The 25,129-nt window shown below is 48.9% G+C and overlaps 1 long non-coding RNA gene across 1 annotated transcript; it reads right to left on the reverse strand.

The window, feature by feature from the left end:
* Positions 1 to 244: 244 nt before the first annotated feature.
* On the reverse strand, positions 245 to 22,404 carry LOC138423555 (uncharacterized). Its single transcript, XR_011250311.1, has 3 exons — positions 22,331 to 22,404; positions 915 to 1,101; positions 245 to 472 (listed from the first exon to the last, which is right to left on the reverse strand). It is a non-coding gene; the product is annotated as an uncharacterized lncRNA (long non-coding RNA).
* Positions 22,405 to 25,129: the final 2,725 nt, after the last annotated feature.

Here is a 25,129-nt window from a genome sequence, read left to right on the forward strand (position 1 = left end):
TTAGGCATGAGGGCCTCAGGGTTGCAGCACCGGGGCTCAGCAGTTGCAGTTCCCGGGCTCTAAAATAAGACTCAATAGTTGTGGTACATGGGCTTACCTGCTCTGTGGCATGTGGGATCTTCCTGGATCAGGGATCGAACCCATGTCTCCTGCATTGGCAGCTGGATTCTTATCCACTGAGCCATCAGGGAAGCCCCAGCCAAACATCTTTAACATGGAGGCAAATGTCCAGGAGAAAACCCCTTTGGGGAGTGTTGCGGCATGCAGAGTGGCTAGCATCCAGGCATGACCTCCCATGTACTCATGTAAAGATACTTCCAATCTGATTGCATCCAGATTTCCAGACTGTCAGAAAATTGGAGCTTTGAGGGCCCTCAGCAACCAACCAATGCAATCCTTACCCTGTGCAGATGAGAAGACCAAGGCTCGGTGACCTCCATGCTCATTCAGTGAGGCAGAGACAGAGCTGGAACTAGAAGACAGAGGGCCAGTGTGACAGGCAGGATAGCGACAGCAAGCCACCCGCTCACTGAGCTAGACCCCACAGCAGCTCCTCCTCAAACTTTGAGTGAGATAGCTTCTGCTGGTGGAGCCAGGCGGATGGTGTGAGCCCAGAATGGCAGTAGAGAACTGGGGCGGGGGTCTGAGCGGGGTGGGGAGCATGTCCAGCGAGAGAGAGCCCATGCTTGGCCTGGGAGCCTAGCACAGTGGGAGAGGCAGACAGAGAACAGCCCCACAAGGACTTGAACTCCCTCTTCCCCGCCAGGAGCCTGATCACCTGGGAAGCCAGTCAGTTTCGCAGAAGGACCCCTCCCTGGCCTCTCTGCCCGCTCACAGGGACGGCTGGCCAGGAGGCAGTCCTTCCACCCATGGCTCCCGTGGCTGCCCAGGACTCGGGCATCCTGCCCGCTCACCTCACCCCTCGCATCCAGACGTGCTCAGGAGGCAGGCTGTCTTTGCCAAGGGCCCTCAGAGGTCCAGACGATCTTGATCCACTTCCAGGGACTGAGTCTCCCAGTGTACCGAAAAATAGAAAGATGCCAAACAGGGCTCCAAAAATTGAGGTGTGTTTAAAGCATTTCCTGTGAACAAATTAACACTCTTCACACACACACACACACACACACACACACACACACACACACACCAAACATAAAGCAACATAATCATGCTATTCACAAAATAATCATAGAAATTATATAAACATTCAGAGCCCGCCCCCCCAACCCCCAACTTGGCAACATGGCCTAGCAGTGAACAAGGATTTAAAGTTGTATGGTGAAGGTCGGCCTCAGCAACTCTCTATGACTGCATGTGTGAAACTTCTCTCAACGTGAGTTACATCTCAAGTCGAGACAGAGACCAAATGGCTCTTGGGTCCCAGACCCTCTCCTTCGGTCAGCTCCACACCAAGGTGTGCAGTTGAGGGACAAAACCTGAGGGTGACGGGCCCCCGCGGGGACTGGGCCTGACCTGGCGGCTCCACGCCCACACCCAACCCCAAGCCCGTACCTCAGGGAGAGAGGGAGGGAAGCCAGGCCGCCCCCAGGGACAGTGCAGGAGCCTGGGCTGCCGGTGGGCCGCCAGGCCCGGCTGAATGAAGCCTTTTCATAGCACACCACCCAGGAGGGGGGTGTGATCCCTCCCCAGCCACACAGAAGCCTCTCAACCCAGGCAGCACAGTGCCCTGTTCACACAGCTCAGGAAACAAAATAAATATATTCTCCCCCGAAGACCCCACAATGGGGCTTTTTCACGGCAGAGAATCAGAAACAGCCCTCTCTCTCTCCACCCGGCTGACAGGCTACTGGTCCCTATAGCCTTTGCCTGACCCTCTCTAGACTAGCCAGGGTTCCCTAGTGGCTCAGACGGTAAAGAATTTGCCTACAATACAGGAGATCCAGGTTCAAACCCTGGGTAAGGAAGATCCTCTGGAAAAGGGAATGGTTACCCATTCCAGTATTCTTGCCTGGAGAATCCCATGGACAGAGGAGCCTGGCAAGCTACAGTTGATGGGGTCACAAAGAGCTGGACACCTCTGAGCGACTAACACTTTCTAGACTCAGGGTCCACCTGGCCCAACCCAGGCCTGTCATTCTACTTTCTGGTCAAGTGGCCTCCTGGGTAGGTATTGGGCACAGTCTGCACGAATTCAGAGAAAGGAAGGAGACAGGACCCAATGCTTATTGATTTTCTACTAAGTGTCAGGAAAGTGAGGGACTCAATGAAGAAACCACTTCTGGATGTATTAAAGCCATCTGCAGATTAGACAGCACTGGTCATGGCTGGGGGCAGCCGCCAAGATTACTCTTAAGATTCCTGATCAGCCGTGCAAAGCTCCAGGCCAAACTGCATAGCTGGGGGGAGCACCGAATGCTCGTTAACCCCTCCATCACACCCACTCTGAGCTATCCCATGCCCCCATGTCCAGGTAGGGGCTTGCTTTCAGAGGGATGTCAACCAGCCCCAGGAAGACTTCTCTGGTACTTTTCCCCACTGCCCAGTCACAGCCAAACCAAATCATCTATGAATCCCCAACATGCTTATCTCCCCTGGATGGTGTACTTCCCTCTGTTTGGAATGCCATCTTCCTCTCTACTCTACTCTCTCTAAAATCACGGGGAATAGTGAAAAACAAATAAATAATATTTGCTGAATGTTGACTCCGGGCCAAGCACTTTTTGGAACTCAAGCATCACCTCTTACAGGAAGCTTTCCCTGACTTCACTCAGCATTGAGATCATCTGTCTAAGAACCTCTCTCTGACTTGATGGGGAGGGCCTAGAGGTCATGGCCTTGCATTCCATCTCTGAGTACCTGGGTTCCTTCCCAGAGATGACCCCTAAAGGTTGGGTGGATGTGGTTGCCTCTACTTTCCTCACCAATACACTTGCTTATAGAGCACCTTGAACTAGTACAAGCCCTGAGCCACAGAGACTAATGGTTACAGTCTTGGAGTCAGCATCCCAGCTGTTAGGTCTGGGCCATTTCAACCATCTAAGCTTTTCTTTTCTTTTCTTTTCTTTTTTGCTTTATTTGCATTTGTTGTTGTTTTAGCTTTTAATTTCAAGCACTGCAAGGTGGTTAACGATATCCTTTAGCTGAAAATATATGATCACCATTAGTTAGTGCAAAGCTCTTTCTTGTTTCTTTTTATAGCTTCAGTTAACATAGAATAATGTTTAAAGTGCGCAATTTGATGAGTTTGGGCATGTTCATACACTTGAAGAACCCACCACCATAACCCAGGTAGTGAACAAATCCATCACCTCCACGAGTGTCTTCGTGCCCTCTGGTCATCTCTCCCACCACCACTTCTCTCCTCCTATCCCCCACTCTGGGGGCAACCACTCATCTGCTTTCTGTCACTACAGATTAGTTTGTGTTTTCTAGAAATGCATATAAATAGAATCATACTGTCTGGACTCTTTCATTCTGTGTAATTATTTTGCAAGTCATCCATTCCATTGTGTGTATCGTGGTTGTTCCTCTTTCATTGTTGGGAAGCAGTCTATTGTAGTTACAGCACAATTTGTTCAGCCTTTTATCTGTTGATGGACATTGGAGTAGTTCCCAGTTTGGGTCTATTACAAATAACGTGAACATGTATGTAGAAAACTTGATGTGAACATATACTTTCATTTCTCTCTCAAAGTAGAATGACTGGGTCATATTTTATTTTTCTTCTTCATTCCCAACCTTTACTCTCCCTCCCCCATAAGCACCCACTCTGATATTTAGCATATTCCCCTAACTATGAACAAATTCTCATCAAATGAGCAGAGCTGTTGCGTATGTGGTGGGTGGTGGGGGGTTAGCTCATGTACCTTGCTGTAAATCTAGTTGTTTCTTACCTTTTTCACTTGATCTTATTTTGGGAGCTCCACTATGGATACTCTTCAATGAGAAGTTTGCCATTTCTAATTACTAAGCAGCATTCATAGTGTGTCCCCATCACTTTACTTATCCTTCCCTTTAAAAGAAATATTTATTTGGCTGCACTGGGTCTCAGAAGCAGCACACTGATCTTGATTGCTGCATTCGGGCTCTCAGTTGTGGCACGCGGGCTCTAGTAGGGCTCGAACTCAGCCCCCCTGCATTGGGAGCTCAGAGTCTTACCCACTAGATCACCAGGGAGGTCCCTATCCCTCCCTTTGATCAACTCCAATCCAGCCCTCCCATAAATGCTGCCACAGGCAATATGTCATCCTTCCAGTCCCCTCGCTGATCCGTACAAGCACTGAGTTGGATATCTGGGTCCCAAGGTGTGCACTTACTGTATATCACTCAGCTCTGCTGGCTTGACTATTTTCTCACCACCTGAGCCAACTAGTTACCTGCCTGCCCTTCAGCAGTGCTCCAGCCAGCATCTCCCCACATCCTGGCCAGTGCTGAATACCCGTTTGCTTTGCTGATCTTTGCCATTCTGATGGGTGTCAGGTGATATCATGTTTCAATGTATACTCATCTTATTACTGAGATTGAGCATCTTTTCCTTTTTAATATTTTTTTAATATGAACCATTTTTAAAAGATTTTATTGAATTTGCCACAATATTGCTTCTGCTTTATGTTTTGATTTTTTTGGTGGCAAGGAATGTGGGATATTAGCTCCCCAGCCAGGAATTGAACTTCACCCTCTGCATTGGAAGGTGAAGTCTTAGCCACTGGACTGCCAAGGAATTCCAGAGCATCTGTTCAATTACTTGTTAGCTCTTAGGATTTCTTATTCCGTGAATTACCAATTTGCATTCTTTGCCTATCAAACTTTGTACTTCCTAGCTTTTCCTTCCTGATAGGCAGGAGTTCTTTGTTTTGCTTTGTTTGTATTGAGATATGACAGCATATTAAAAAGCAGAGACATTACTTTGCCAACAAAGGTCCATATAGTCAAAGCTATGATTTTTTCAGTAGTCATGTATGGATATGAGTTGGACCATAAAGAAGGCTAAGCAACAAAGAATTGGTGCCTTTGAACTGTGGTGTTGGAGAAGACTCTTGAGAGTTCCTTGGACTGCAAGGAGTTCCAACTAGTCAATCCTAAAGGAAATCAGTCCTGAATATTCATTGGAAAGACTGATGCTGAAACTGAAGCTCCAATATTTTGGCCACCTGATGTGAAGAGCCAGCACACTGGAAAAGACCATGATGCTGGGAAAGACTGAGGGCAGGAGGAGAAGGGGATGACAGAGGACGAGATGGTTGGATGGCCTCACTGACTCAATGGACGCTCCGGGAGATAGTGAAGGACAAGGAAGTCTGACGTGCTGCAGTCCATGGGGTTGCAGTCAGACATGACTAACTGATTGAACAACAATAACTTCCAAAAAGTAAAGTGCACAGATATTTAGTGTGGAACTTGGTTAGTTTCTACACATGTTTACACTGGTGTAACCATTGTCCAGATCAAGATTTAGAGTGTGTCCGGCACTCACAAAGTTCCTTGTGTCCCTCTAGTCAGTAACCTCTTAAGGTAGCCACTATTCTGACCTTTATCACCTTAAATTAACCCTGAAACTTCATGTAAATGGAATTGACAGTATGCACTTTTTTCACCAACTATTATCTGTGAGACCCATCTGTGTTGCAGTCTGCAGCATTAGGTCATTCTTTTTCATTGCTGCATAATATTCCATCATGTGCCTATACCACAACGAATTCACCCTTTTTCTTGTTGCTGGACATTTGGGTTATTTCCAATTTGGAGCTATTGTATATGAATAAAGCTTCTATTTATTTATTTGGCTGTTTCAGGTCTTAGTTGTGGCACACAGAATCTTTCACTTCAGTACACAGATTCTCTAGTTGTGCCTCAGGGGCCTAGGTGCTCTGAGGCATGTGGGATCCCAGGTCCCTGACCACGGATAGAACCCAAGCCCCCTACACTGCAAGCTGGATTCACAACCACTGGACCACCAGTGAAGTCCTGTGAATAAAACTTCTAGAAATATTCTTGGACACGCTTTGGGTGGACATAAGTACCAGGTGCAGTTGGGAGTGGGATTGCTGCATCAGGTTTAGCTTTAACGGACGCCGCCAAGCATTTTCTAAAATGTTTGTTCCAACTGACCTCCTACCAATGGCGTTTGAAAATTCAAGTTGTTCCTCACCCCTGACAAATTTCAGTCTTTTTAATTGTAGCCACTCCAGTGGGTTTCGTAAGTGAGGTTTGTATATCCTAAGAGATTCACTTCTTTGGGGTTATATACTGTGTTGTAGATGTAATTTTACCCATTATCTTAGTCTATCCTGTACCGTTGGTATCTGTCTTCTTATCTGTAAATGAGGATACTACCACCTACCTTCAAAATCTGGCAAACAATAAATAGGTGCTCAATTCACGTTAGCAGGCATTTCTGTCTCCACCGTTAGACCGGTGCCCTTCCAGGGCAGTGCCTGGATCTTAATTTCTGTAGCAAACAGAGCCCAGCTCTGGGCCAACAAGGATTGGTTTTTTCAATAAAGTTTGTTGATTGACTAAAGGACCGAGTCTCCCAGAAGCAATCTCCAGACTGCAATTCAAAGATAGGAGGGAGGAAATGATGGGCTGTGGCAGTGAAATTGGAGGAACATTTCCCTTTCGGGCATCTAGCGGGCGGGGGGAGCCCCCTCCTCCAGGCATGGGGCCCGGGACCTAGCGAGGAGGGATGGGGGTGGGTGGGAGCCAGGGCTGAGAAGTGGTAGTTTTTCCTCTTGAGTGCTCGCTGCCCGGGTGGGCGGCGCGGAGCCGGCCCGCTGCCGTCTGCCTCTCTGCCCGTCCCTTTTTTCCAAAGGCTCTGCCCAGAGGAGCAGGAGGAGGAGGAGAAGGAGGCGGCGGCGGCAGAGACTGAGGAGGAGGGCGCTGGTCTCGCCCCCGCGCGGCCGCGGGAGCCTCCCTCGGGGCCTCGCTGCCCTGGGCGGGCGCTGCTGGACCGCGCGAGCCGCCGCTGGCAGCCAGACGGAGGCGCCTCGCCGCCTCGTCGCTCCGCCACCTGGCTGCCGCCTTCCCCGCCGCCGCGCCGCCCCCTCCGCCCGTAGAGCAGCCCGCAGGCCAGGCTGGGCAGCCACAGGGGCGCCGCCACCGCGGGCATCACCCTCCCCGGGCAAACAGCACTTCTTAGCCGGAGGGTTCGCCAGTCCTGCACTCAACCCTTATAGACTGGCACTAGAGTTTGGTCCATCCTCCCCCTTCCCCACTAGGGCCTGAGGACGGGGAGGGGAAGCAACTGGCCTAAGACCGCGTGGTGAATTAGGAACAGTCAGCACTAGGCTCAAATCCCCACTTCCTGTCCTGCCTCGCCTCTGCCCGGTGGCCAGCATACGAACATTTTACCCAAGTGTGCCTCCCCAATCCCCCTCGACTCCCCAAGCTGTCCCCCGCGCCCCGCCCCCGAGTCCCCCACCCAGTCCCCTCTCTGTGCACTACCTGAGGGCTGGCAACAGCCTTCACAGGTCTCCTGCCTGCCTTCTTGTCCCCTCAACATACCATCCTCCATCCAGCAGACAAAGTGATCTTGTAGAACATGAATCTGATCACCACTCTGTTTTAAGCCCTGATGTCTTCCAGCACAGGGGGGAATATGATTGAAAACCTACCACATCCCCACACCTCCACTCCTGCCCCCACAACCCCAGGCCCCTGGGTTTACTCCTCAGATCCCTATGTTCAGTCCCTTGGCCTGGGCTTCAACTTGCCAAGCTCATTTACACCTCAGGGACCGCAGGGTCTTTGAACTTGCTGTTCCCTCTTCTCCCAAACACTCCTTCTTTAAGGGTTCTTCATCAGAAGAGTCTATGGATTGAGGTCAATTTCAGTTTAATTGTTTTCCTCTGTAACTCTGTGTATATTGTTTCATGTGTCTAAAAACATCATTTGGGGAAGGGGTCCATCGGCTTCACCAGACTGTCCCAGCACCTGTGGCACAGAAGAGTTTAGAAACCCCTAGACCTTTGCAGAAAGGCAGAAAGTGAAGAGGAACTAAAGAGCCTCTTAATGAGGATGAAAAAGGAGAGTCAAAAAGCTGGCTTAAAACTCAACATTCAAAAAACTAAGATCATGGCATCCAGTCCCATCACCTCCTGGCAAATAGAAGGGGGAAAAGTGAAAGCAGTGACAGGTTTTATATTCTTGGGCTCCAAAATCACTGCGGTCGGTGACTGCAGTGAAATTAAAAGAAATTAAAAGATGCTTGTTCCTTGGAAGAAAATCTGTGACAAACCTAGACAGTATATTAAAAAGCAAAGACAGTACTTTGCCTACAAAGGTTCATATAGTCAAAGTTATGGTTTTTCCAGTAGTCATGTACAGATGTGAGAGTTGGATCATAAAGAAGCCTGAACACTGAAGAACTGATGCCTTTGAATTGTGGTCCTGAAGAAGACGCAAGAGAGTCCCTTGGACTGCAAGGAGATCAAACCACTCATTCCTAAAGGAAATTAACTTGAATGTTCACCGGAAGAACTGATGCCGAAACTGAAGCTCCAATACTTTGGCCACCTGATGTGAAGAGCCGAGTCATTGGAAAAGATTCTGATGCTAGGAAAGATTGAAGGCAAAAGGAGAAGAGGGCAGCAGAAGATGAGACGTTTAGATGGCATCACCGACTCAATGGACATGAACTTGAATAAACCCTGGGACATAGTGAAGGACAGGGAAGCCTGGCATGCTGCAGTCCATGGGGTTGCAAAGAGTTGGACACAACTGAGTGACTGAAAAACAGACCTTCGCACATCTGGCTCTTCCTTGTCCTTCAAGTTCCAAGTCCATGTCACCTCCTCAGGGAGGTCTTCCCTGGTTGTGTCAGCTAAGGTTGCTCCCTTCCTCATCTCGTCATTACTTAGTACTGTATTTCCCTAAGTGTGGTCCCAGGACCCATAGCATCACTCAGGAATTTGTTCAAAATGCATGTTCTCAGGATCCATCTCAGACCTAGTGATTGAGAAACTCTGGGGAAGGGACCCAACATTATTTTTAAGAAGCCCTCGAAGGTGATTTGGATATTGGATCTTCAACTTGGACAACTAATGGTCCAGCATGGTATCACAGTTTTCACCATCCACCCAAGGAAAGTTGTAACCTGGGGGCTTGAAAAGAGGAAGCAGAATGGGGACAAAGATGGAAGAGGAGCTGGCTGGGTAATGAGACAGAACTATACCCAAGTATAACCCACAGAGGTCAAGCTGTCTTGGGGAAGGTGCATGGCTTGACTTTAGCCAGAGTAGGGCTTGGCAAGCCTGACTTCTGTCTCATGTTGGCTGGTCCAGGTCAGCATCAAGCTGGAGAGAAGGAGGTCCACATTTCTGTGTTCCACAGGTGACAGGAGAGGAGCTTGCATTCTCCTGGACACTCATACCTCTGCCCTGGTCTGAACATTAACCAGGATCCCTGAGGTCCCATTCGGAATCAGCCACAGTCGCTCCCATCTCATACCAGCCTGGTCTCCTGGCCTCAACTCTACTGGCCACAGGAAGTTCCAGGGCGATCCCAGGGCCCTCCCATCCTGAGCTGTTTCCTGTGTATTTTCCAGGAGGGCCAGATGTTCATGCAACCTGAGTCTGAGCCTTTCTTCAGACTGGAGAGCTGGTTCCTCTTTGCCAGTCCCTGGGAGCTGCCTGATGCTTCCTGCAGACCGGCTAGGTGCGGCCTCTGCCTCTGGTGTTGAATAAGACGGGTTAAGGCCCTCTTCCCCTTGGCCACTAGTCTCTGGCCTTTGTGCAATTCCCAGGCCCCCGAGGAGGGAAACCAGACACTTTTAATTGACTTCCCCAATTTGATGATAGGGTATTGGGTATCAATAGACCGCAGGCGAGCTATTTTCATCCATGATTTCAGATGGCAGCCGAGGCCCAGGCTACCACCACCATCCTGCCACACCACCCCAGGGGATGAGCTCACCCCTGTTTGCTAGCACAGCAGCATTTGCTGTGGCCAGCCAGTCTGATGCAGGACCTCCCAGCAAAAGTTCTAGGAAGCGGGGGTGTAAGCAGTTACAGCAGTGGGCTGAACCAGGGCCACTGGAGAACAGCTTGGAGTCAGGAGACCTGGGCATTCTCCCAGCTCAGCCTCTTCCAAGCTGCGGACAATGGATGGATGACTTGTCCAATCTATGCCTCAGTTTCCTCGCCTGCCAAGAGGAGGCTGAAGTAGATGACAATTCTTGGCTCTGGAATTCTACAGTGAAGCCTGGATGCTTTTTTTCACCCTGTCTTATTTCAGAGTCCTGAACCTTGCTAGCTGTCATCAAGATAAGAATCACCAACTTAACAACACTCAGGGGGTCCTGAGTTTGATTCCGACTTCCCCACTTGCATGCACGTCCTGAACCTTGGCCAGCTCTCCTAAGCACAGGATGGAGGTATCATCTCTAAAGTGTTTAGGGCACTTCACGGTTATATGTATACACTCTGGGTCCAGTGTGAGCAAGCATAAATTGAGGAGGAAGTGATATGACCAGGATGCTTGTGGGCACTTCTTCTCCTCACAGCCCCCTCATCCAACCCCTGCACTCAGCCTTTCACTAAGCATGACCTGACTGGTCTACATGCCGCCCCTCCCCTACCAGTCTGTGACTTCAAAGGCAAGGAGGGGATCTGATTACCTCTGTGTCTACTGGACACAGTGGGCACTTAATGAGCAGTCATGGAACAAATGAATGAATAAGCAAATAAATGGATGGATGGAGGGATGAATGGGTGGGCAGATGAATGAAAGAAAGAAGGCAGTCCACAAGATGCATGCTTGCTTAAGACCCTGTGTGTATCTGTGTGTTGTTGCTAGGTGAGGAGAGGACAGGATTAGTCACAGTCAAGGAGTGGGGAACTCCATGGCTCTGCCTGGAAGCCTTCCACCTCAGTCATGGTCTGCAGACTCAAGAATAGGGAGAAGCTTTTCTCTGAGAGAAAAACCATAGAATCATGGAATGTTGGCTCCAAGCAAAAACCACAGGTCACTTAATCCGCACCCCTCCAGTGAGGAAGCAAAAAGCCCAGACAGGTTCAGTTCCTGCCTGTACTCTGAGCTCATCATGGAAACTGTTGTTTTTTCCATGAAAACTGAGCCAGGAGGGCAGAGGAGAAGGGGGCACGGGAGGAGTCAGCATTAAACAGAAAACTGTTAATCACAGAGAGAGTGTGTGCTTTCCCAAGGACCTGAGCAGCTCAGGGCAAGGGGCTCACAAAGCAAAGGTGGGCTTTGTCAAACTTCAGGGGTGCCAGCTTGCCTGGGCTGGGCCATCAGGCATTATGTAACCAAGCCAGAGCCTCCAAGAAACACCTAACCTGGTGTTCATCCTGGAACGCGGTTTCCTGCTATTTCCTTATAGAGGGAGGTTTTTGCTGAGCACAGGGTTTTCTGCATTTTTCAGCCCTTTGCTATTAAAGAAAAATAGGAGACAAAATAGAAAAATCCTACCCCAAGGTTGCCAGAAATCTCCCGGTTTTGAAAAAGGAAGAGCTTAAGCTCTGCGCCGTGGTCCCTGGAAGCCTGATATGTGAAGCAGCAGGAGCTAATCCCAAGGTGCAATATGGTCAAATAGGCGGCTCCCCTCGGAGCTGGCAGGGAGCAGGGTGCTCAGCCCTGATGCTGCCCCCTGAGCTTACATGGCTCCAGGAGGACAGATGGCGAGAGGACAGGGAGACCAGCGCAGGAGGGTTAGAGGTCCTGAGGAAGGAGCTCTAGTCCGAAGGTTTAAGTCAGCTTTGGAGAGGTTGAAACAGGCCCTGCTAACTTCATCACTGAAATGACCATCTTTGCCTTAGTGTCATGTCTCCAGAAATCCCTACTTAGGGAAAGATAGTTGTCTTTAATGCATTCCTATGGGGGGTGAGTGGGCTTCCCAGGTGGCTCAGTGGTAAAGAATCTGCCTGTCAATACAGGAGACATGAGTTTGATCCCTGGGTTGGGAAAGATCCCCTGGAGAAAGAAATGGAAATCCACTCCAATATTCTTGTCTGTGAAATCCCATGGACAGAGGAGTCTGGTGAGCTACGGTCCATGGAGTCACAAAGAGTCAGACACAACTGAGTATGCATGCATGGACACACACACACACACAAGGACTTTGGACACAAGAGAAACTGGTTCTACTGGCCCCTTCCCTCTTCTGGGTGACTTCCCTGAAGCTTTCCGTGCGCTCTCAACTCTTTGTGTTCCCAAGTATCTCATCCTTAAGCTTGTATACACCATGCGCCACACTCAGCGCGACTTTTTTTTTTTTTTTAATTTTATTTTTTTTTAAATTTTAAAATCTTTAATTCTTACATGCGTTCCCAAACATGAACCCCCCTCCCACCTCAACTCAGCGCGACTTTTCAGCGCCTCCACCAGACTAAGTTCCCCAAGGGCAGGAACCGCGCTCTCCCATTGCCCAGCTCAGTCTGTCACTGCACCAGTACAGCAGCGACACACACACACACGGGATTTTTCTGAAAAAACTTGGAATTGTGTGGTTTAGTCATTAAGTCGTATATGATTCTTGCGACCCCATGGACTGTAGCCTGCCAGGCTCCTCTGTCCATGGGATTCTCCACGCAAGAATACTAGAATGAGTTGCTATTTCCTTCTCCAAGCCATCTTCCTGGCCCAAGAATAGAACCCAGATTTCCTGTATTGCAGAAATTATGATTTTTCTTTAAAAAGCATCCTAGTCCCTATTAGAGGCAAAGCCACAATTTTGTTGGTCTCATTTACACTCCTATTGATTTAGTGTGACTTTCATATGGGGCATATTCTTCTAGGTCCAAAGCAACTTTCAAAGTCTCTCAGAGCTTTGTTGGTTTAAAAAAATGTATATATATGTATATATATATTATAAAATGGCTAAACACATAATTTCTTAAGAAAAAACCCATAATTAAGAAGAACATTATAAGGACTTCCCTGGTGGTCTCATGGTTAAGAATCCACCTTGCAATAAGGGGACACAGGTTCAGTCCCTGGTCAGGGAACTAAGATCCCACATGCTGCAGGGCAACTAAGCCCCCATGTCACAGCTACTGAAGCTTGCTCACTCTGGAGCCTCCAAGCCACAACCGGAGAGACTGTGCCCCACCCCCAACGGAAGATCTCCACGATGCAACAAAGATCCTATGTTCCACAACTGAGACTCGATGCGACCAAATAAAGACATAAAACGTTTTAAACAATGATCGTGTATCAGATTCACAAGTTTACTTAAAAAGAAAAAAAAGAAGAACATTATGAAGTCAGATCTGGGTTTGAATCCTGTCTCACCATTCAGCCAAATGAGTACTTGAGCAAATTACTTAATGTACCTAATACAACTTGACCCCTATGAATCCCTTGTTTCTTTATTTAATGATTTATTTGTCATTTAGTGAGTGCCTACTGTGTGTCAGCACTGCTCTAAGTGCCTGGCATACATCAGCACACAAAACAAATTCCTAGTGGTCCTTATAGTCATTCATTCATTAATAAACCATAATCAATTAAGTAAAGTATATGTTAAGTTAGAGGGTGACAAGTTCTATAGGGAAAGGAAAAAATGGTAAAGGATTAAGCAATGGGGTGCTGAGAGTTGGAGTGAGGGGCAAGCTGCAGTATTAAATGTTTTTTAATATAAAGCATTTGACATGATAAGTAAGAGCATGGATTCTGGAGCCAGACCTGGGTTTAAATCCCAGGCTGTGAATCTTTGCAACCCCATGGATTGCAGCATGCTAGGCTCCTCTGTCCTCCACTATCTCCCGGAGTTTTCTCAAATTCATGTCCATTGAGTTGGTGATGCATCTGACCATCTCATCCTCTGTCACCTCCTTTTCCTCTTGCCCTCAATCTTTCCCAGCATCAGAGTCTTTTCCAATGAGCCAGCTCTTCGAATCAGGTGGACTAAGTTTTGGAGCTTCAGCTTCAGCAACAGTCCTTCCAATGAATATTCAAGATTAATTTCCTTTAGGATTGACAGGTTTGAACTCCTTGCTGTCCAAAGGACTCTCTGGAGTCTTCTCTAGCATCACAATTCGAAAGCATCAGTTCTTCAGTGCTCAGGTTCAGGATCTTACTTGTGAACAACACGGTCCTAGGATGTGGAATCCTGATCTTCAGCACTGGACCGCCCTTTTATGGGTATGCTACAATGCTCTTCATTCTTTCCAGTTTCATATTCTTGGAAATGAAGCCAGAGCTCTGGACTAGATGGCTGCTAAATTCTGCCTGGGCCTAGAGGCACTTCATTTAAGGCTGGGGCCAGTCCAGAATCCCTCACCCAGATGACTGCTGGTGGTGGACCTAGGACTGGAATGGCGTTGCTTGCAGGAGTGCTTACCTGGAGGTCAGGAGACTGAAGCTCCATCCAGTTTTGTTTGTACCATGAAATATGTGGATGAAGATGGGGGTGGAGGCAACTGTTCTTAACTGTCCCATTCAAGTGATTACAAGCTTGACCTTTTAAGGAAAGTTTCAATGGTTTTATCATAAATGATTTTCTTTGAAAAATACTACTACTGCTATTAACAGCAGCCACCTCATAGGGGAGAATTATAAGAACTAAAAGAGTAAAGTGCTTGGTAAAGAGCTGGCACATGGCAAAAGCTGTATTTGTGTTGAATAGAAGCAGTAGGAAGCACTGGCTAAATGTCAGTATTTAAATGTCCTAGAATCCTGGACTCAACCTTCTTTCTCTGGGCCCCCATAGGTTGTGGGCATGGGAAAGGGTACGCAAGGGGTCCCTCAGCCTCTTCAGCTCAAGACTTAGCTGGAATCCCCTTCCTTTGCTTGGCAGTGAAGGGTGAGGGCAAGTCCACCAGCTCTGGATCAAGCTGATTAGGGCCTGAGACCCGTTTCCACCACCAGCTAGTTGTATGACCTTGAGCAACTCGTATGGATTCTGCAAGACTTAATTCCTTGTCTCTGTGCATGTAAAGTCACTTCAGTCATGTCCAACTCTTTGCGACCCTATGGACTGTAGCCCACCAAGCTCCTCTGTCCATGGGATTCTCCAGGCAAGAACTCTGGAGTGGGTTGCCCTGATCTCCAGGGGATCTTCCCAACCCAGGGATTGAACCTGCATCTCTTGCGTTTCCTGAATTGGCAGGGGGGTTCTTTACTACTAGTGCCACCTGGGAAGCCCTCCTCATCTCTAATCTGAGAATAATAATGATTGAGTATTGAGAAATGGAGTATTTCTTGCCATGTCAGTAAAAAAGGATGTCACAGCCATCAGCAACTCCAGCCCTCCGAATGTGATTTCCTGAGCTCTAAGGGCACTCAGGAAGAAGAATACGTATAATCTGACAGCCGTCAGGCTACAGCCTCTACCTACAGTGAACCCTGAGGAACTGAGATGCATATGATAGCTGACCCCACAGCTGAGATGCATATGAAACTAATGATTTCAGCGAGCCCAGATTCTTATATCTCTGCATGCATAAAAAAGGCACTGAATTCCTTAACTTGGGATATCAGCTTTTGTTTAATTAACAATAATCTTTTGATGTTCAGACCACCTGCCCTTTGTTGTAAGACTTCTTATACAACCTGGCTCCTCCTCTTGCCTGCTTGGAGCAGTTTTCTTAGGGTCATTTGAGATGTTTTCTCCCACTGAATAAAACATAACTCTCAACTTTTAGGTTGTGACGATTTTTTAAGTCAATGGTATTTAACATGGACCAGGCACTACTATTCTAACTGCTCTGTAAATATCACTTCATGTCATCTTTGCCACAACCTTGTGAGTTGGTTCTTTTCTTATCCTCTTTTACAGATGAGGAAACTGAGGCACAGATAGGCAAGAAGCTTCCCTGGTGGAGCCAGGATTTCAACCTCCATCTGCCTGACCCCAAGAGCTCCCCCGTCCCTCCCTGTAGTAACACCTAGGGTGAGTGTGAAACACACACACTCCAAGCTCAGAGCTTGACACCCAGTGGTGCCCTTCCCATCCTCAGCACCTTCCCCATGAGTGGCTGGATAGAAGCGGGGTAGTCTGGGCCCTTGGTCTCATTTGTCTTTTGTTTGCATTTTTAAAGTTCTTTCTGCCCAGGGAACAATCATCATGGGATCTGAGTTTGCAGTTGACCTATATTTTATACCCTGTGCCTCCTCCAGGCCCCTCCCCACCACCCCCCCCAAAAAAAAACACCTGGTTTCTGCTACTCAGTAACATCAAAATAACTAAATTATTAAACATCTATCTTTGGTCCAAGCTCAGCCCTCTAAGAGGGATCTGGCTAAACTGTTTCAGAAAGAAAAAAAATTTTTAATGAATAGGCTAGATTGTTTGTTCATTTTAGTGAAAAGACTCAGAGAAGCTGAAATGGCTGGGGATGGGTAGGGTCAATAGGGGTGTGCAGTCATTCTTCAGAGAGAATCCCAGGGGGCCGTGTGGACGATCAGAAATAAACCGACTCGTGCTTATTCCAGTGTGTAGGTCTTTAAATAGAGCCCGGGGTGCATTTCTGTAAATGTGGGACAAGGTGTCCCTGCTGAAGGCTGTTTATGGGACTCGGTGGTTCTGGCCTTCAATGGGCTGCTTTGTTGTGTGTCTGCTTGCGCAGCCACAGCGGCCGCCGAGCGGCTCCAAAGCTCATGCTCCCTCCGCCACTTTCCTTAAACAAACTCCAGAAGCAACAGTCACCCTGGGAGTGAGGATTGCACAAGAGCGGATGGGACCCAGGCTGTGCCCGAGACCTGCCAGGGCTCCCCAACAAGGACCGCCCTCCTGGGCCTCCTGTGCGGTGTTCCAGAGCAGTGCTGGTGGGACCCCAATAAAGTCTTGGCCCCTTGGTACCCCACTTCCCTGCCCTTAAGGGGCTTGCCTTGCTTCTTGACCCTTAATACAGTATACTTCCCACTGCAGGGAGACAGAGTACCTGGGGCCCACCACAGAAGGTCATGATGAGTTCAGCCCAGCCAGCCAGGGGACAGGCGAATGTCTATTTGTTCAGTCTCTTCTCCGTCCGTTCAGTCACCCACACTCTAAGCTACTGCTGTGTGTTGGGCACACATGAGCCATAATCACAACCACAATAGCTAAATCTATTGGATGTTACTGTGTACCTGTGCTCAGTTGCTAAGTCATGTCTGACGCTTTGCCACCCCATGAACTGTAGCCTGCCAGGCTCCTTTCCCACGGGATTCTCCAGGCAAGAATACTGGAGTGGGTTGCCATTTCCTTCCCCATGGGATCTTCAACTCACAGACAGAACCCGAGTCTCCTGCATTGCCAGGTGAATTCTTCACTGCTGAGACATCAGGGAAGCCCTCCTGTGTACCTGGTTCTCTTCCAAACTCCCACATCCCTCCTTTCTTTAATCCTCTCAAGAGCTCTGAGTGTTTTACCCTCACTTTATTCCCATTTACAGATAAGAAAACCGAGATTCAAATTACTGGCAAGGAGACCAAGTTCCTGCCCTCAGTCAAGACCAGACCAGGACCCTCACCCAGATGTGTACAATATCAAAGCACACAGTCTTTTCTTTCCCATTAAACTCTTCTACCCTGAGGATACACTAAACACCATCCCTGGCCCCTAGGAGCTCAGCCTGATGGGAAAGACAAGCGAAAAAACAGACCATTAGAGACCTATAGGGATGCTAGCTCAGGCAAAGTCTAGCCCAAGCAGGGCAAGTAGGTCATAAGAACTTAAAAGAGATGATCTTCGAGTTCACACTTGAAAAAGGTAAAAGTTAGCCGGATGGAGGAAGCAGGCCCGCCGTCTAAGCTGAAAATTTCCTCAGAATGGGAGGAGGCGAGTGCTCGTGTGTGTGCTCCAGTCTGACTGTTGATGTAGGGAACAGTGAGGCAAGACTGGGCACTCGAGACTTCAGCAGATATAGGGGTAATGCCACTGGTGTCAGCTACTGACTTTGATCATTTAATAGCCACCCATATTTACTGAGAAACTATGTTAGTGACATCTTACGTGTCACTATAGCCTTGGGCTGTCAAAGCTCATTTGATCCTCATCATGATGCAACCCAGACACACTGTTTTTCAGATGGGGAAACTGAGGTTTGGTTAGATTAAAACACTTGCCAACATGCATGTCACTGACTCAATTCCTAGGACCTAAAGGTTTTGGGGATAGGACACATCCTTGAGAGAATCTCCTGCAACCACTCATCAGTTCATGATTCCCCTCCAGTTCAGTTCAGTTCAGTCGCTCAGTCGTGTCCGACTCTTCGCAACCCCATGAATCGCAGCATGCCAGGCCTCCCTGTCCATCACCAACTCCTGGAGTTCACTCAAACTCATGTCCATTGAGTCAGTGATGCCATCCAGCCATCTCATCCTCGGTCGTCCCCTTCTCCTCCTGTCCGCAATCCCTCCCAGCATCAGGGTCTTTTCCAATGAGTCAGCTCTTCGCATCAGGTGGCCAAAGTATTGGAGTTTTGGCTTCAGCATCAGTCCTTCCAATGAACATCCAGGGCTGATCTCCTTCAGAATGGACTGGTTGGATCTCCTTGCAGTCCAAGGGACCCTCAAGAGTCTTCTCTAAAACCACACTTCAAAAGCATCAATTCTTTGGTGCTCAGCTTTCTTCACAGTCCAACTCTCACATCCATACATGACCACTGGAAAAACCATAGCCTTGACTAGATGGACCTTTCCCCTCCAGACATCCAGCCAAAGTGGTTGCCGTACCTTTTATTTGAACACATTCAATGAAAGACAATTCATTATCTCTTTTTTGTTGTTGCTTAATTTATTTTATTGAAGTATAGTTGATTGACAATGTGTTAATTTCTGCTGTACAGCAAAGTGATTCAGTTATACATATATATAAACATGCCTTTTCATATTCTTTTCCATTATGGTTTATCACAGGACACTGAATGTAGTTCCCTGTGCTATACAAGAGGACCTTGTTGTTTATCCATCCTATATATACTAGTTTTCATCTGCTAATCCCAAACCTCATCTGTCCTGAGAGAGACTTTACAGTTACTGACAAGTTCTTCCTGATTTTGAGGATGTCTCCAGGTTTGGGGCCTCTCTGGTTGTTCAGCAGTAAAGAACTCTCCTGCCAATGCAGGAGACGCAGGTCAGGAAGATCCACTGGAGAAGGAAATGGCAACCCACTCCAGTATTCCTGTCTGGAGAATCCCTTGGAGAGAGGAGCCTGGCAGGCTACAGTCCATGGAGTAGCAAAGAGTCGGACCTGACTTAGGGACTGAACAACCGAATAACAACCAGGTTCTTTGATCCATCCCTCCAGTTTCCTTGGGGGATCCCTAGAGAGCAGCATCACTCTCTTCTAGAGACCAGCTCTTTAAAATTTCAGAAAAGACCCTTGGGTCTTAGTCAGGAGGCCTCAGACATATGGTGAGGCTGGTCATAGAGGCCTCTGTCCCACTGCCCTGCCCCCTCTGAGCCATGTGTCTGACATCAGGCCAACACGTGTCTTGGAACGTGTCAGGTTCCAGGGACAGGGCACTGTTTGCAGATCCCAGCGCCTCTGCCTGGTGGCCCAGCCCCAGGGCCATTTGCCCAGCCAGGTCCTTGGACTGGCTCCAGCCAGCGTGGTCCTCCCCCTTGGGCCCACGTTGTCTGCTGCTGGTTCAGCTCGCCTTTCCCTTTCCCTGTGCTAGTAAGAGAGGGTGAGGAGCCAGGTGGCAGCAGAATGCCCCACTGTTCAGGCCTGCAACCCGCCAGCGTGACTCTCTCTGGGGACGCGTGGCCCCCTGACTCACCAGGGCCCGCCCTGGGTAAACGTCTCGTGCTGGGAGACCAGAGGCTGTCCTTTCAGAGTGTACATTTCCATGAGGCCCAGCTTTGGTTCCCAGAACAGCCTTAAAGGAAGGACCCACACATCCTCTTGGCCCCTCAGCCCCTCTTGCTCAGCCATTATTGACAGAAGAGCCATGTGACATAGAGGGAGGCAGGTGGGGGGCGGGATGAGTGAGACAGGAAGCAGAAGGCCTAGCTGGTCAGCACCTGGGATGACACTGGGCGTGGTCCACACACCCCTTCCCCTGCTTCCCATTGTGGGGCTTGGGATTCCGAGTGAAGCTTGCGTTGCTGGTTGAACTCTGCTCAGTTCCTCCACCCACGAAGGGCCAGTCCCCAGGAAAACATCTCCTGCTTGGGCTCCGGGGGCAGCAGGTAGACAGCCTGCCTGACATCTTCTTCTCCCTCCCTCCTCTGCAGCTCCTTGGTCAAGTCCTGGTGGTGCAGTGAAGCCTCTGCATCTGGAATCTTCCAGCCTCCCACTCCCTTGGCTGGGCGTATTTGTCTTGGCTCCCTTCACCTGGGCTTTCTGAAACAGATTTTCTTTCCTTTGCGCTCCCCCAGCAGCTGGCCTCCATGGCACAGCACACAGAGCAAACCTTGTTTTTTAAGGAGCCACAGAACCCTGCTGTGCAAGGCAGCCCACCCGTGTCTTCACCCTCACAGACACTTTTCTCTGGGGCCACAGAGCGAACCTATGAGCAGAGGACCGGGAGAGTCAGGGCCTGGGACCAGAGAGCCAGGAAGGGGGACAGATGCGCCGAAGTTATCAGGAGCAGGAAGAGAAAGGCGTGCACATCACAGCAGGCACACGGCTCCCTTACTCTGAGATGTGTTGGAGGAAAACAGGGATCGAACGGAGAAAGGCAAGTCCCAAAACCACATGACGGGGAGTCAAGCTAGGGAGACAGGACCTGCATTCAAGTCCCCATGCGTGCATGCTAAGTCGCTTCAGTCATGTCCAACTCTGTGCAGCCCTATGGACTGTAACCTGCCGGGCTCCTCTGTCCGTGGGATTCTCCAGGCAAGAATACTGGAGTGGGTTGCCATGCCCTCCTCCAGGGGATCTTCCTGACCCAGGGTTCGAACCCACATCTCTTGACTCTCCTGCGTTGGCAGGAGGGTTCTTTACCCCTGGCGCCACCTGGGAAGCCCCATTCTAGTCTCCATCTGCTCTGTATTATCTATAAGGGCCTCTGTGCCCTCTTCCTAAACGGTCACATGGGCACAATAGTATTTTACTTGCTCCCAGTAAGAAACTGGACTTCTGGAGGCACTTTCCAGTTTGAAAACCTATGACTTAATAGTTTTGTTTTGTTTTGTTTTTTAGTGTCAATAAAAGGTTATTTGTGTGCAAACGAACATTGACATAATGAGGTGTGCCTGGGTGACATAATGAGGTGTGAGTGGGTGACTTTCAGATCAATTGTAAGGACTAAGTCAGTTCTGACCACAGCCTGTCTTCCTGGGGCGGATGGTTTCTGAATGGAAGGATCTTTATGGCTTCCAGTCCACAGCCCCTCCTAGGAGCACAGGGCAGAGGGCAGACACTCTCCTGAAGTCCCCAGTCTTAGCCTGACATTCCGCCTCCTCTTCCTGGGCTGCTAAGGCCCCGCTGCTCCGGACTTTATCTCTGGCCAGCTGGCCCACAGGGTCGGCTTGGTGCCCAGGACAGACTCCCCTGTTCCAAGGACAGTTCTGGGCTTGTTCTGGAGGTATGTAGCCTGTGCCTGAAGTTCAGGAAGCCCGGTGCTGATCAGAAAGTCCTGTCCACTCCATCTCCCATGCCATGGAGGGAGGGATGACTCCTCATCTTCAAGGCCCAACCCCCCACTGCACCTTGGGGTGTTCTCCTGGTCAAAGAATTCCCTTCCAGGTGTACCTGCACCCTGCCCCACCCCCATCCCAGCTAAGACCCATCTCCCACTACATCCCTGCAGGGCTCAGGCATTTCTCTACGTGGGTCCCTCCTCCTTGACCTGACCTCTGACTGAAAATGCTGATGGCCCAGCTGTCCTCCTCACAGCCTCACAGCTGCTGGCCCCTCGTTCAGCCCCAAGAATCCCGTCCCCTTGACACTTCCCGCTGTCTGTCCTGCCTTTGCTTCATCCCATGCTCCCCTCTCTTCTCTTGGTCAATTCTAATAGACATTGTCTATTTCTTACCATTTGATCTGCAGAAAATTCTCCTTAGTCACAGTAATGTTCTATAAGTCACTGCAAACACTGAATTAGCAAACACTGAAACATTGCTCCTCTGGGGGAATATAGGGTTAGGCTCCTGCCAGCCTCTGGTCACATTTTCATTAACCATCAATTCATAGCTCTGTTTTATGTGTGTTTCTATTTAAGGGCATCTTATTTAATAATATAGTTGGTTCATCAGCGTCGAATTCACAGTCAACAGCACCATGACTCATGCCTGAACTAAGCTTATCTAGTATGTGTATTTTCTCCATAAGGCACATCACAGCATTCTTGCTCTTAGGAAGCCAAGCCAACTATCTAACTGCTGCCACAGACCATATGCAAATGAAGAACTGTTACACAAAACAGGGGTCCCTCCACTGGGTCTACAAGAGTCTTGTCTCCTTACCTGTCTCCTGGCTCTTCCCCCCTCTTCCAGCTCATCAATTTCCACTCCCTGAATGTCACCCATTTTTGCCTACCTCTGCTGGAAATCCTCCCCAGTGCCTTGGACTTGAGAGTAGGGTTCATGACTCCTCTGCTGCCTGCTGTCAGGGACCAGCACAGCAGGGGACATTTCTTTGCTGGAGAAACAAACAAGTACATAAATCAGTGTCCTTTATTTATGATTGCACAGGACCTAACTCTTGACACCAATGCACTTTACAAATATTTCAAGTCAGCTCCACGATTATATTTAAAAACAGACCCCTTCTGGGGCCCTGTCTGGAAGCAGCCCCTGAAAAATCACAAGCGCTTCTTTAGGGATGAGGTATCTGCTGGTCTCCAGCCCTACGTTTTCCTCAAGGGAGGGCCCTGAAGACAACATGGGCACACCATTGAGACAGAGAAAGAGGGAGCCTTCTCTTTATTTTTTTCCTCTTTTTCCTCTTCATTCTTTTTTCTCTCCTTTTTTTTTCCTCTTCCCCTCCCCTAGGAAAGCCAGGTAGTTACGAGGCTGCTGAAGGTTGCCTCTGGCCTAGGGTTTCAGGGAGCAAGGTGGTCAAAGTCCCTGTTTCTGGGCTGTCCTGCCAGCTCTTCCTCATTCTGTGGGAATAACAGTCCCTTGCACTTGGCTTGGGACCCCCTGGGATTATACCTCCTGGAGACACAGCCCAGTTGCAGGCAGGAGGAAGGGCTCCCAACAGATGTCTGTCCCCAACACAGAGCAATGACCTCTCCCAACCAGGGAAGGAGACACCAGGGGATGGGCCAAGGGAGTCAAGAAGAAAGTGAGTTCCCAGCCCCCCTCCCCCATTAAATCCCACCACACAGATCATCCTCTATGGTCAAAGGCAGCCCCAATCCTGGAGCCCCATGGCTCTGGCCCCATCAACTTATGTGTGTGGGCTCATACGCTCGTACAAATGTGGTCACATGGTCTGCAGGGCGGAAAAAGAATCTCGAGTCATTTTAGGGTTTCTTCTCAGTATGTCACTTCTACTTATAAAGTTTCCACTCCATAGGGAAAGATTGAGAAAATCTGGGGCATGATTCCTGGGGCCCTGGGTTGCAGAGAACTGTGGGTTGGTGTGAAGGTGAGTCAGTTTTCACACTTGCTCATAAGACTTCCATGGGTCCATACAAAACACAGCCTCACATCACCCTTCATGGCTGGGATCCATAAGGGGACTGGCCCAACACCACACAGAGGACAGAGACCCAGACAGAGATAAAGAAAGTTGGAGAGAACACAAGGGAACAGGCTCTGGGGATGACCCTTCACATCTGCACATCTGGAGGTAGCTCCTGTATGGTCACAGCCTTTGGACCACAGCAGACTGGGGTGGACCCTCAAGATGCTGTGTGGACCCATGCCCTCCTGGAACAGAGGGCCAGGTCCACTGAAAGACCATGTGAGCACTGAAGCCTACAGAAATCACATGTTTGAGAAATGGAAGCACTGGAGGGGCACAGAGTGGCCGGTTATGAAGCCTCGGGCAGCCCTGAGTCAGGCACATACAGCTGTGCGACCTCGGCCCGTTGCAGCTCTGCACTCTTCATCTGTCCCACACACTAACACTAGCCACCTCCTCATAGGCTTGTTGGGAGGATTAATTAGGTCAGGCTTAGCTTTTTTTTTTTTTTTTTTTTTGAGTTTGTATTTTCATCCTTCCTAGAGGAATACAGGCCTTCCTTTGTGGCTCAGCAGTAAAGAATCTGGCTGCCAATACAGGAGACATGGGTTCCATCCCTGAGTCAAGATCCCCTGAAGAAGGACATGGTAACCCACTCCAGTATTCTTGCCTGGGAAATCCCATGGACAGAGGCGCCTAGTGGCCTACAGTCCATGGGGTCACAAAGAGATGGACACAACTTAGCAACTAAACAACAACAAAGAGGAATACAGATTTGAATTAAATACATTCATTAGCAGCAAAACTTTCCCACCAGAGTTCTCTCTACTCCAGCCCAGAGGTTGTGCCTTAGAGCAGGAGAGCATGTTCTGTCAACCGTCAACTTCAGGATGTGCTTGCTTCTTGCTGAAGGCATGATATGCATGAGAGAGACCAGGTGAAAGATCAGCTGGGTGGATGAATTAACCACCTACGTGGTGATTAATTAGATAGTTCCTGCCATGTAGTAAGTCTGTGAAATCTTAGCGGCCTTGTTGACAAAGATAATAATGATGATCATAGAACTCCTTTGTGTGTATGTATGTGTGTGTGTGTGTATGCTTAGTCATATCTAACTCTTTGCAGCCTCATGGACTGTAGCCAGCCAGGCTCCTCTGCCCATGGAATTTTCCAGGCAAGAATACTGGAGACGGGTGCCACTTTCTACTCGAGGGGATCGTCCCAACCCAAGGATCCAACCTACGTCTCTAGCATCTCCTGCACTGGCAGGCAGATGCTTTACCACTGCACCACCGGGGAAGCCCAGAACTCCTTTAGCTTTTAGGAATAAAGAGTTTAATCCAAGTTTTCATTTTTACAGTCCTTTTTCTTGTCAGCTCTAATTGGTTCTTCTATAAAACGAGATGGCTCAGCCAAATGAGTCCTAAGATTGTTGCTAGAGCTACATGATTTAGGTCTCTAGAAGTTCCCACATTCTGGGACTCATTAAAATTAATAACCTGTTCATCAAAAGACACTATTAAGAAAGCAAATAGAGGGAACTTCCCTGGTGGCCCAGTGGTTAAGACTTCACCTTCCAGTGCAGGGGGTGTGGGTTTGATCCTTGGTCCGGGAACTATCACCCCACATGCCTCATGGCCAAAAAACTAAAACAGAAGCAGTATTGTAACAAATGCAGTAAAGACATTAAAAAATGGTCCACAT

This window comes from Ovis canadensis, chromosome 18, assembly GCF_042477335.2.
Source record: "Ovis canadensis isolate MfBH-ARS-UI-01 breed Bighorn chromosome 18, ARS-UI_OviCan_v2, whole genome shotgun sequence".
Taxonomy (NCBI): domain Eukaryota; kingdom Metazoa; phylum Chordata; class Mammalia; order Artiodactyla; family Bovidae; genus Ovis; species Ovis canadensis.